General features: G+C 44.5%; 1 pseudogene; it reads right to left on the bottom strand.

Annotated features, from left to right (window-relative positions):
* Nucleotides 1-3,002: 3,002 nt before the first annotated feature.
* Nucleotides 3,003-7,598, bottom strand: LOC119336303 (annotated as a pseudogene).
* Nucleotides 7,599-11,323: the final 3,725 nt, after the last annotated feature.

The raw sequence follows: 11,323 nt of genomic DNA, 5'->3' as shown, positions 1-11,323 counted from the left end.
TGATATTTCGAACCTCAAGTTCCACTTATTGTGCTTCCAGCAGATGTCCGGCCTTCGGATCAACTTCGACAAGAGTGAGGTGGTGGTCTTGGGCTACGCCCAAGACGAGCGACAGAGCAGAGCGGATCGGCTTAACTGCCAGCTTGGGTGTTTCCCCACGACGTATCTGGGGATACCCATTAGTGACGCCAGGCTTACGGTGGCCGAGCTGCGCCCCACAGTGGGGAAGCTCCAGCACCGTATCGAGCCCTGGCAGGGTCAGTGGCTTTGGAAAGCGGCCCGTACGGTGCTCATTAACTCGTCCCTCTCCAACCTCTTATTATTCATCATGAGCTTCTACAGCCTTCCGGAGACTCTACATCACAAGATTGTCATCGTTTAGGGGCGTTTCTTCTGGGCCGGCGAGGGGGATAAGCAGAAGTACCACATGGTCAGGTGGTCTGAGATCTACAAACCTCGCGACCAGGGCGGCCTCGAGATCATGTCCTCCAAACGCATGAACATTGCCCTTCTGACTTGGTGGCTCTGGCGAATAGGCAACAGAGATGGTGGCCTGTGGCTTCGCATCATTCAGCAGAAATACCTCTGAGGCCAGCCTCTCGCCTTCTGCCAGCGATCTGGGGGTTCCCAGTTCTGGTAATCCATCATCCAGCTCCTCACTGTCCTCCGGATCGGGACCTCGATCGAGATTGGTTCCGGCACCGCCACGCTGTTCTGGTTCGATCGCTGGACTGGTGACACACCCCTTGCAGCCTGCTTTCCGGACCTGTTCTCCATTGCAGTTGCCCCGCAGATCTCCGTAGCGACCGCCCTTGGTGACTTAGGGTGGCTTGCGTTCCGGAGGCCTTTTGGTCTGGCTAAGAATGCGGACTGGCAGGAGTTGCTTGGCTGCATTGCACTTCATGAGCCTGATCTCACGACAGACGATGACCGTGCCAGATGGCGCCTCGAGCCGTCTGGGCAATTCTCCACCAAATCCCTCTACCGGGCCATCGCCCCCTCGCTCGGCCATGAGGCGCTCTCCTCCATTTGGGAGATTCGCCTTCCCCTGAAAATTAGGATCCTCTTGTGGCAATGGATTCGCGGCCGCCTCCCATCTGGCGTAGAGGTTCTGAAGTGCAATGGCCCTGGTGATGGGCGTTGCCCACTCTGTGGGCCTGAAGAAGATTCGAACCATATCTTCTTCACATGCTTGTCCGCGTAGTTCCTATGGAGCTGTTTTCGCGAGATTGTGGGTGGAAGCTGGGACCATAACAACTTCCCGCCCTCTTTGCCGAACTCCAGGCGATACCCCCCGTGTTGCGCCACATTAGGTGGCTGACCATTGGGGTTCTTGCCTGGACGCTGTGGACTATTAGGAATAAACTTGTGATTCAGCGTATTCCTTTTCGTCGTGCTACTAACGCTTTGTTCAAATGGTTTGGTTACTTACAGCTTTGGCGGCCGCTTAGCCGTCCCAGGGAGAGAGACGCCATCACCTCCATCATCACCCAGCTTCGCACGATGGCTCTTCGGTTGGCTCCACCGCTTCTCCCGCCACCACCAGAACCAGATTAGTTTGTCGTCTTCTCGCCGCCATCACCGCGGTCTAGGGGTGTTCCGTTCTGAGTCTGTGTTGGGTTTGTTATGCTGTGCCCACAGCGGAACTTGGGTCTGTGTGTGTTGGTCTATGTGTGAGTGCTGGACCTTGTCTGCGGTAGCGTTGTGTTGGTGTGTCGTGTGTTTTGTTGTTACCTGATACTTTGTGCTTGGTGGTTGCTTTATTTATAAAAGCGGGGCGAAAGCCTTTTTCGGTAACAAGCCCGGGTGAAGTCGGTATATTTCCGTAGTGATTTTGGACGCATCAAGTCGATGGCCTTAGCTTGTCTCTTATGAAATAATGAGCAGCTGTTTATCTCCAATACCCTAACTTGTTTGTCTATCATCGTAGGTGAGCTCATACTCTCCAGGCCTACTTGGTCACAATGCGACATGGAGGTGGCAACTATGGACAGGCGCGACATGGGCAAACCTTCCATCCCCATCAGGGATGACGGAGAACGCCGCGATCCAAAGCAGGTGGTCATCGCGGGGGCGACCAGGAGGCTGTGGTGACGTGGTGATCTCTCCTTCTGGTGTCCTACTGGCGTCCATCGACCTCCCTGTGCCGCCGACTCACGCACTAATCCTCGAGGATTTCTCCGGCGACGGCCTAACCGATGTCATCCTGGTGACATCTGGGGGCGTGTATTGGTTTTTGCAGACGAGGTGGCCTGGGGCGCTCTTCTTCGGCACGCTCGTCGGCTGCTTGATAGTCGTGATCGGGGTGATACTTGTTTCTCTGCACCTCAACTCGTCGAACAACGGTAAACCAAGGTCGTCTTCGACCGACTACAGGTGACTACGACAGCGGTGTTCTGCTGAGAGGATCTTGTGAACATCCCCGGCACGGCAGTGAGGAGACGTTATAGTGTTGAAGCCAGACTTTTACTATAGTTTGCTGGAGGTGTTTAGCTTGTGTCTTGTAAGTATTTGGGTTGGTGAACTTTAGTTGTTCTTCGATATAATCCTTCGTTTGCATTAAATCTCAAGTGTATATACCTGAAGATCCCGTAAGATAAAACACACCTGTTTGCATTAAATCTCAAGTGTATATACCTGAAGATCCCGTAAGATAAAACACACCTGAAGCTATCGAGAGTATATACTCAGGCTGCAGCGTGTCTCCGAAGCCAAGGATAAGGCAGAGAAAAGTGATGATATTTAATTAGAACTTGTATCCAAATCAATTAATCCATGAACAAATTTCTTCCAAGTAAAAGCCATCAGTTCGTGGGCCACTTGGTCAGAGGCGCGCCATGTATTTCAAATTTGTATATATGCACAATTTGTGAGTAAAGCTATTGATAAAATCTAAGGGAATCTTCTGCCATGAAAGAAATGAGATATTCGCATTCATTCTCGCTGATTATTGACACGTGTTTCAGGATTCGTGCAAAGAAAGTTTTGGAAAGCATAGAAGAGAAACAAATAGAACAACGTACTTTACACAGCCAAGTAGATACTAAGAGTCTGTTTGGTCCATTGGTTGATGACTAAACATTGCCATGGTTAAAATAATAGAACAGCATAGCTACCACAAAAAGTGTGGTGAACAAAATCAAGGCACGGAGGCTGATTACAACCAAATCGAATTATTGGATCCCAAGCCTGAGATGAGAACCTCTCGATTTTATGTACTCCTGTAGCTTGCTGATGGTATTGCTTCCATAGGAAGAGCAGGACTCACCCACACAGCCCTGGCTGGCCTGTAAAATAGCCACATAATGTAAGCGTGGTTATTATACATAAGTGAGCAACAGATCAGTGCACGTACGTATGTGTATGTGGTGTACACAGAAACATTTTCTCTGAAAATTTCAAATTTGCAAGGGATTCGTACCTGAAGATTGATTATAGAGCACAGTTGGCTCGCTTCCTGAAACAGATATAGGAAGTCATTAGTAATATACGTATACAGAATACAGTAACTGGTGAAAATTAAAAACCATAGTAGAAACATGTACACACGCTACAAGAAAACAAATTGCCCAATTATTTCCTAATATCCGGTGGTCTGAAATTCAAAATTTCCAAAATGCAAAGAAAAGTTTTGACGGTCCGTCAAAACTTTTTTCAAAATGACCGAAGTGGGGGCATAATGTTTTCAGAAACCTAGTCCATAACCCTGGTTCTCATCAGCAAACAATAAAGAATAATATTACTATCGTAATACGTTTTTTTCTCAAAAACACCCTGGCCATAGCTGCATCATTAAAGTAAATAAGAATACTACTTGTACATATTGCAACAGCGGTTAATTGATTACACGGAGTGGGAGTATGACCTTTTGCGGTGTGTGCTTGAGACTGATTTTTCTTCTACTCCGTATCCCTAGGTGCGAATCTGCAAAAGAAATGAGGTGACGTGAGAAAGTAACTCTTTTTTACAAGAACATGAGAAAGAAGCTACATTTGCGATGTTAGTAGCACGTACATCGAGTGAGGGATGGTTGGGATGGATCTCAACTGCACGCTTCAACAACGCATGTGCCTGCTGCACGTCGATATCCATGGCAGTAGACCTTGGACCTGGAGGGTACCAGATTTGAGCTTCAACTTTCTCAAGACGTGGGAGGTTCACCAGGCTATGAAAGTTGAAGGCATTGGTCAATACCATGCCGAAGAACCGAAAATACTCAAGGCTGGACATTGCTCCCCATACAAATCTGGGTTGGTTAGAATATCTCAGTTCCAAGTATCTCAATTTAGGGAATGAACCCTCCTCCATGGTGTCAGGAAAAACAACGCCATCATGGCAACAAATGCATAGAGTAATGAGCTCTGAGAACCTCCCAAGGATCTCCATATCCTGCGATTCCATAGCCATCAGATTCATATGCAAGCGGCAGAGGTTCGGGAGGCATGAGGAGTTAATCCACACTGGCAGCACAGGAAGCAGGTCATGCACTTCCAGATGACGAAGGTGCCCAAGGGCCACAGAGCCAGCATAATCAGACCATGGCTGAGGATCCGATCGATGCCAACAACGAACCATTATGACTTGAAGTTTTTGCAGATTGACAAGAAGTCCCATCAAATCTTTGAACAACATATCATCGTGCTCTTCAAAGAATACTTCGAACACTCTCAGCTCCTTCAGCTTGCCCAGCCCTTTCAGAAAGTCTGGAGAGACACGGTACAACTGTAGCTCTTCCAGGGATGTTAGATTCGTGCAGTCCAACACCTCCATGCTAGAACCGCAAAAGCGCAGGCACTTCAGTTGTGTTAGCCGACCAACACTTCGAGGCAGTTTTCTTATGCCAATACTTCTGCCCAAGTCCAGTACCTGCAAAAACCTTAGATCACCTATTTCTTCAGGCACCTCAACAATAGGCGCTCTTGAGAAACCAAGGTACCTCAGGTGAATTCCCAACATCCTTAAGATGATTAGGAAAAGCTTCCGGCCTCACAAGAATTTCCTTATCTCCCCTGAAAGCGCACTTTTCTATAGCCAACACACGTAGAGCTTTAAAGTTTGAAAGCAATGGCAACATACTAAATTGACACATGGTAGCATTATATGACCTCACTTGCTGCATGCACGAGTTAGCCGCAGATCCATCCTGCTCTACGACTTCATTATTTATGGCTAACCTACGAGCAGTGATACACGGAGATGTCCTGTTACTGTTTGATGCAGTAACAAAACTTTCATCTTCTGATAGAAAATGAATCATATCAAGTACCAAATCATGCACACGACAAGCATATATGATGCTGTGATATGGCTTCTCCACTGCCTGGATCATGCTTCTATCTATGAGCATGTTGAAGTATCTCTCTCCAATCTCAAATAATCCTTTTCCTGGTTCCTCATGCACATATCCTTCAGCCACCCACTTCCAAATTAAATTGTCCTTTTTGATCTCAAAATCTTCGGGGTATATGCCTAGGTGCAATAGGCAAAGCCGTGGATAATATGGAAGATCATAGTAGCTATATAGCAATATATTTCTTGTGGTATCCACTTCCTTGTTATCTTCATTCCCAAAACCAATAGAGTCATAGACCTTAGACCAATCTGTTACTGGTTTACTGGCCAATAAGCTAGCTATTGTAATGATAGCTAGCGGTATGCCACCACATTTCTGCAATATCTTCCCAGATATCTTAACCGGTTCATGATATGGGTTTTTGCTTTTGCCAATAAATAATCTCATACAGAACAATTCCTTCGACCTATCAGGAGAAAGAGGTTCTTGCTTGTAAATGTCACTTGCCTCGTTCGCCATTTCAAAGATACGAGTAGTTGTGATTACTCTGCTTCCACAGTTACTATCAATAAAAGCACATTTGATTATATCCCATGAACTCATATCCCATATATCATCAATGATGATGAGGTACCTATTGACATGGCAACATGAGATCCATGGATTAGTAAAATTGAAGTGTCTTCTTAGAAATAGAAGAAATATGGCAAGAATCTCAACCAAGAATTCAAAATGGCATTATTTAATTCAGGACAAGGTGCTTTAGGACAACTGAGACATAAGTAAATGATTAATGATGAATGGAAGACGCTATCAAAATACATGCAAGGGTTTGACTAAATCCATTCTATTAGAGTTTATATAAAGCATCCATTTTTAATTTTTATTCTGAATTAACATTTATTCCTATTAGATGCAGATAATTGCCAAGAACATTTGACCGTAGGTAAATCTGGTAAAATTTTCTTAAAACATGTAAGAACATGCATATGCAATCTAAATCTAATTGATGTGAAACACCTGCAGGAAAATGAAGCACCCATTTCTGCCTCACTCTTTATCACGGCGGCTTAAAGGATACTATAGTAAACATGCATTTTCAAATTAGGTACAAATATATGGAATGGAATTTTTTCTCATAACGCATAAGTGTAGGTCGATACAACCTGAATCCTAACTGAAGTGAAAATCTGCAAGAAAGTGAAGCCCCCATTTCTGCCTCACTTTTTATTATGACCGCTAAAAATTAAACTATATAGCAAATATACATTTACAATGTGGAAAATCTCTCACAGCATGCAAATTAGGAGATAGTGGTACCTCTTGTCTGTAAGCAGTTCTCGGAGTTTCTCGATGAGCAGCACCTCATCTAATAACAGTGTACCATTGTCACAAGAGGCTTTGTCAATTCGGAGGAGAATACTTATGAGAACATTCTTCAGATTAGGCTTCTGACCGACCGAAACAAAAGCCTTGAATACAAATTCTACATGTATCTTGTCGTAAACCGCTCTGGCAAGAGTTGTCTTGCCAAGTCCTCCAAATCTTTAGATCGAGAGGATCTTGAGCTGCTGCCTGGACACACAATCATCTCCATCCGCTAGCCTCCTGATTAGCTCATCTCTTGGCTCCTAGATGCCAACAAGCTCTCTCTGATCTTTGAACTGAGCCATCAGCCGAGGGTCAATGATGGTTGTAGCAGCCAGACTTGCCTCAACTTCGTCAATCTTGTACCGGTCACGTCGGTCCACCACATCCTGGAGCTGGTCCTTGATGCTCTTAATCGCATCGGCGATCTGGTGGCGCGTCTTGCCTTTCGTGATCAAGTTGGACACCTTCTTCACGAACCCTTTGAAGCTGTGTTGGCTAGCAGCAGGCTCAAAGTCTTGGACGTCCACCATGAAGCGTTCAACGACATCCTCCATCTCGTATGCCAGCTCCCTGACATCACCAGCCCAGATCTTGGAGTTGTCATGGAGCTGGTCACGCGGCACCATGGCCACTTTGCGGAGGGCAGCATCTATGCTCCTCATCTCCTTCTCGAGGAATTCCACATCTTTCTTCACGCCCTTCTGCAGCTTGTATTCTCCGTGGAGGAGCTGGAACAACTTGGGGAGGATGGAGCCCATGGCCGCCGTCGCGGGGTCCATGGCTCTATTGGTGGCTTTCGCTCCTCTCTCTGGTGAAGTTCTTGTCTTCTGCGTATGACAGTAGTTGTGTGATGTTGGTCTATGAGCTTTGCTGTCCTTTATAGAGCCAAGCCAGCTGACCGATTTTCCGGAAGGAATCTGGGGTACATGTATCAATCTTTTCTCTTCTTAATTACACACTTTACTTAATGCACTACGGCTAAGCTAGTACACCAGAACTAATCACCAGATCAACCGTGCCAAACGCACATGGCCTAACCCCTTTTCCAAGGTTGCACTAATCAGGCAGATCCAAGGATTGACTGTTTTTTTTTGCGGGGACTGTATTAACTACTAGAAAATGATATTTTTGTAGAGTTCGCATGTATATGACGTGATACGTGGATCCAGGCATCCAGCGGGTTTTCAGCCAAAAAGCCACAATATTCACTTAAAAGTCAACTAATATTTGAACCTTTTGAAAAATATTTGAATTCATTTGTACTACTGAAATTGCTGAAATATTTTGGCCGAAAGGTAAATAGTTTGGCCGAAAGGTAAATATTTCAAAGACTGCTGAAATTAATGAAACTCAGTGAATTTCATCGAAATCTCACTGAAAATGAAAACCATTCCAGCCTGTAGCACTCAGACTGGTCTTAAGAGATACTGTAATGCATTGGAATAGTTGCATCCAAACATCTATACTATCACCCTAAGAGAACATGCATGACAAGAGGATGCACTGGCACTGGTCTTGTTAGTACAAGTAATTATAGTTGTATTCATGTGCAATTCTCTTATTTGCCACAAATCATATGAAGGCGCCTCTTTTCCTATGGCTATAATAATGATGATGATGATGATGATGATGACGACGACGATGAGGATGAGGATGATGAACCACTCAAATCCTAGGGCAAGCATTTCAGCAACTATTACTATGTTATGTAGATTTATATGATAGATTAAGCAACAATTCATAAATAATACTACTTCTGAAGAAGAATGTAGCTAATGATGCTAGTTTCATGTCACGTACTGTACACCACATAGCAACAAAGCAATTCCTAGTCAAAGTTTTGCCATGGCGAAACAAAAGTACGGTTCGGCCATAGCTACACATCACATAATAAGTAATTAATCTCAATTTGTGGATCAAAACCTAGCTAGGTTGGACCACTCAATGTATCGTCTGAACTGATACCATTAGCTAGTCTATCTTAACAAGCAACTTGATCCATTTGGTGGATGCATGTTGTCACATGGGGATGGTCCGATGCATCACGGGTCGTACCTAATCCCTCCGTCCCATGATATAAGAGCGATTTTTACACTGGTGTATACAATGAATTACGATATCGATTTGATAGCTATGCAGCCGGTTCTGAATGTGATGGCGAATGTGCACATTAGTCAAGCTGGCACCATCAAATTTGACTTATGCGTACAAATCGATGCGTACGAAATCTTTATATAAGGAGCAGGGGAGCAGGCGTAACCATATGCGCCATTCACTAATTTATCCCGGGCCAGCCATTTACTTTGAATTCCTAATTTGATGCATGTCAGCCAGCTGTCTGACGTACAGACATATATTGTTAAACGAGACTTAGCTGCTAACACTTGCATTTGTGACATGATTTGGATCGAGGTACCTACTACTACTAATTAAGATGTAGCTAGTGAGCAGGTCTGAAAATGATGCACCGACAGTTTCAGACATTGTTAAACGAGACTTGGCAAGACTACTGGCCAGGCCTATCTGTTATTAGGATGGAGCCAGGTCAGAAGACATTGTTATAAAAGAGGGTTAGGTATACCACTTGCAAGACCAAGTTGTGGGAGAAGACTTTGGATAGATGGAGCCAAGTCTAAATACAATAGGACAGAAATTTCAGAGATTGTAAAACGCGAAATGACTAGCAGGCAATGTAGCATTCGAAGCGCTTCAAGAGCTATAACTTCGTCGCTGCTACACATACCATCTGGATTATGGACGGACACGATTAGCCACTGACCCGGCTGAATCCCGGGCAAGCAAGCGTCAGCTCAGGGGATTGCTGAGTATCTGCAAGAAGGCACTTGCAACTGATGGTAATCCTGGACTACTGTACGAAGGCTTGGGCGTGTCCGTTTGTGGGCATCACTCTATGCCGGGGTCTATCTCAGCATCTCGTCCAAGTAGGATTGTTGGAGGTAACACCACTCTTGTGACACAAATGAGGTTCCCGCCCTCGGAATCAAGTTGACACATTTAATTACTTTTTCTGTTGGCTGCTTTTGCGGGGAAATTTCCTGGCCGGACAGCCTCCCCCTGGGATTGACAGTAACTACGTTCTCTGGGCCTGCCTATCAATTCAAAATGCTCCGACGAAGAATGATGTGCACTTCAGGGCAGCCATTCAGATACATGCCGTAAACCCAATAGTTTCCCCAGAAGGGCTCTTGACACTATCCAGAAGGGTCGGTGCAAATGTCCTCCCATGGAACGGCAGGGGCTGGGGATCTTGCTAGGTGCGACCAGCTCCGACGGTTTGCAGGCCGGCGTGATCACAAAATTGTGAGCAAGACGAAAAGGGGCACTAAAATGATGTGCACATGATGCATCTGCATTTGCCTGGGCAGATCCTCAGGTTTTTCAGGTCGCACGTTGGTGGACATGCTCTCAATTGGGAACGACATGCTCATCTGCCCTCCATGTTTACACATGTAAGGAGATACTAAGAGTCTGACTAACATTGTCAGAAACAAAGTAATAAGGCAAACTGTGGCTGCCACAAAAAGTGTGGTGAACGAAATTACCACCACAAGCATGCCAAGATTTTGGCAAAGATACACAAAACATCCACCAGAAAGATGTTTGTTTGGCTAGCGACACAGTCCACTCCCTACATATCAACCAAGGTCTACAAGCAAAAACAATATGCATCAATCATGACACAGAGAGGCTGAGTACAACAAAGTCAGGTTATTGGGTCGCAAGACTGAGAGATGAGAACCTTATGATTTTGCTCATGTAGTTTGCTGATGGTGTTTGCCTAGCAAAAAGAATAGGACAACCCTGGTTGTTATCTCTGATTGATTCCTCTCGCTTATACCCGGAGTAAGAAATAACGAAGAAAAGACCAGCATGATATTCATTATGAACGAATGAATAGCTATCACTATTTCAAATAACCTGTAAAATGTTCTAATTATATAGGAAAAATAAGGACTAAGACCATAGTTGTAGCTACATATATAGAGAACTTTCTTCGTTGTTTTCAGTTGAACTCCAACTAAGCAAAGAAAGCACTGCAGTTACCTGTTTTTTTTTCACTTTTTCTTGAACCAGGCACTAAGCACGACAGATGATGGGCTCGTGTCGACACTTTTGCCTAAGTCTTTAATAGTAGTGCCAACCTAATGTAGTCACATATTTAAGCATGTATATATAGATAAGTGAACAGATCAGTGTATGTATGTATTCAATGAAATTTCAAGTTCGCACATGATGCACACCTGAAAATTGATTAAAGAGCACAATTAGCTCGCCTCCTGAAACATATGTAGAAAGTCACTAGTAACATACATATGAATATACAGAATACAGTAATTCACGAAAACTACATCCTCACGAAGAAAAACCTAGCAGAAACATGTGCTTACACTAAGAAACAGTACTAAAAAATAATTACTCAACTGTTCCCTAATATCCCGTGGCCTTTAAATTTCCAAAATGCAAATGGAAGTCTTGACAGTCCGTCAAAAATGATTTCAAAATAGCTGAGGTGGGGGGCATAATGTTTTCAAGAACCAAGTCCAGAACCCTGGTTGTAACCAGCAAAATAATAGTAAAAACTATATATCTAAAGTGTCGACGCAGAAATAGAAGAAATACGGCAAGCACCTCAACCAA

The sequence above is a fragment of the Triticum dicoccoides genome, chromosome 7B (assembly GCF_002162155.2).
Source record: "Triticum dicoccoides isolate Atlit2015 ecotype Zavitan chromosome 7B, WEW_v2.0, whole genome shotgun sequence".
Lineage (NCBI taxonomy): Eukaryota > Viridiplantae > Streptophyta > Magnoliopsida > Poales > Poaceae > Triticum > Triticum dicoccoides.
The sequence above is the reverse complement of the archived record's forward strand: the minus strand, read 5'-3'. Positions and strand labels throughout refer to the sequence as shown.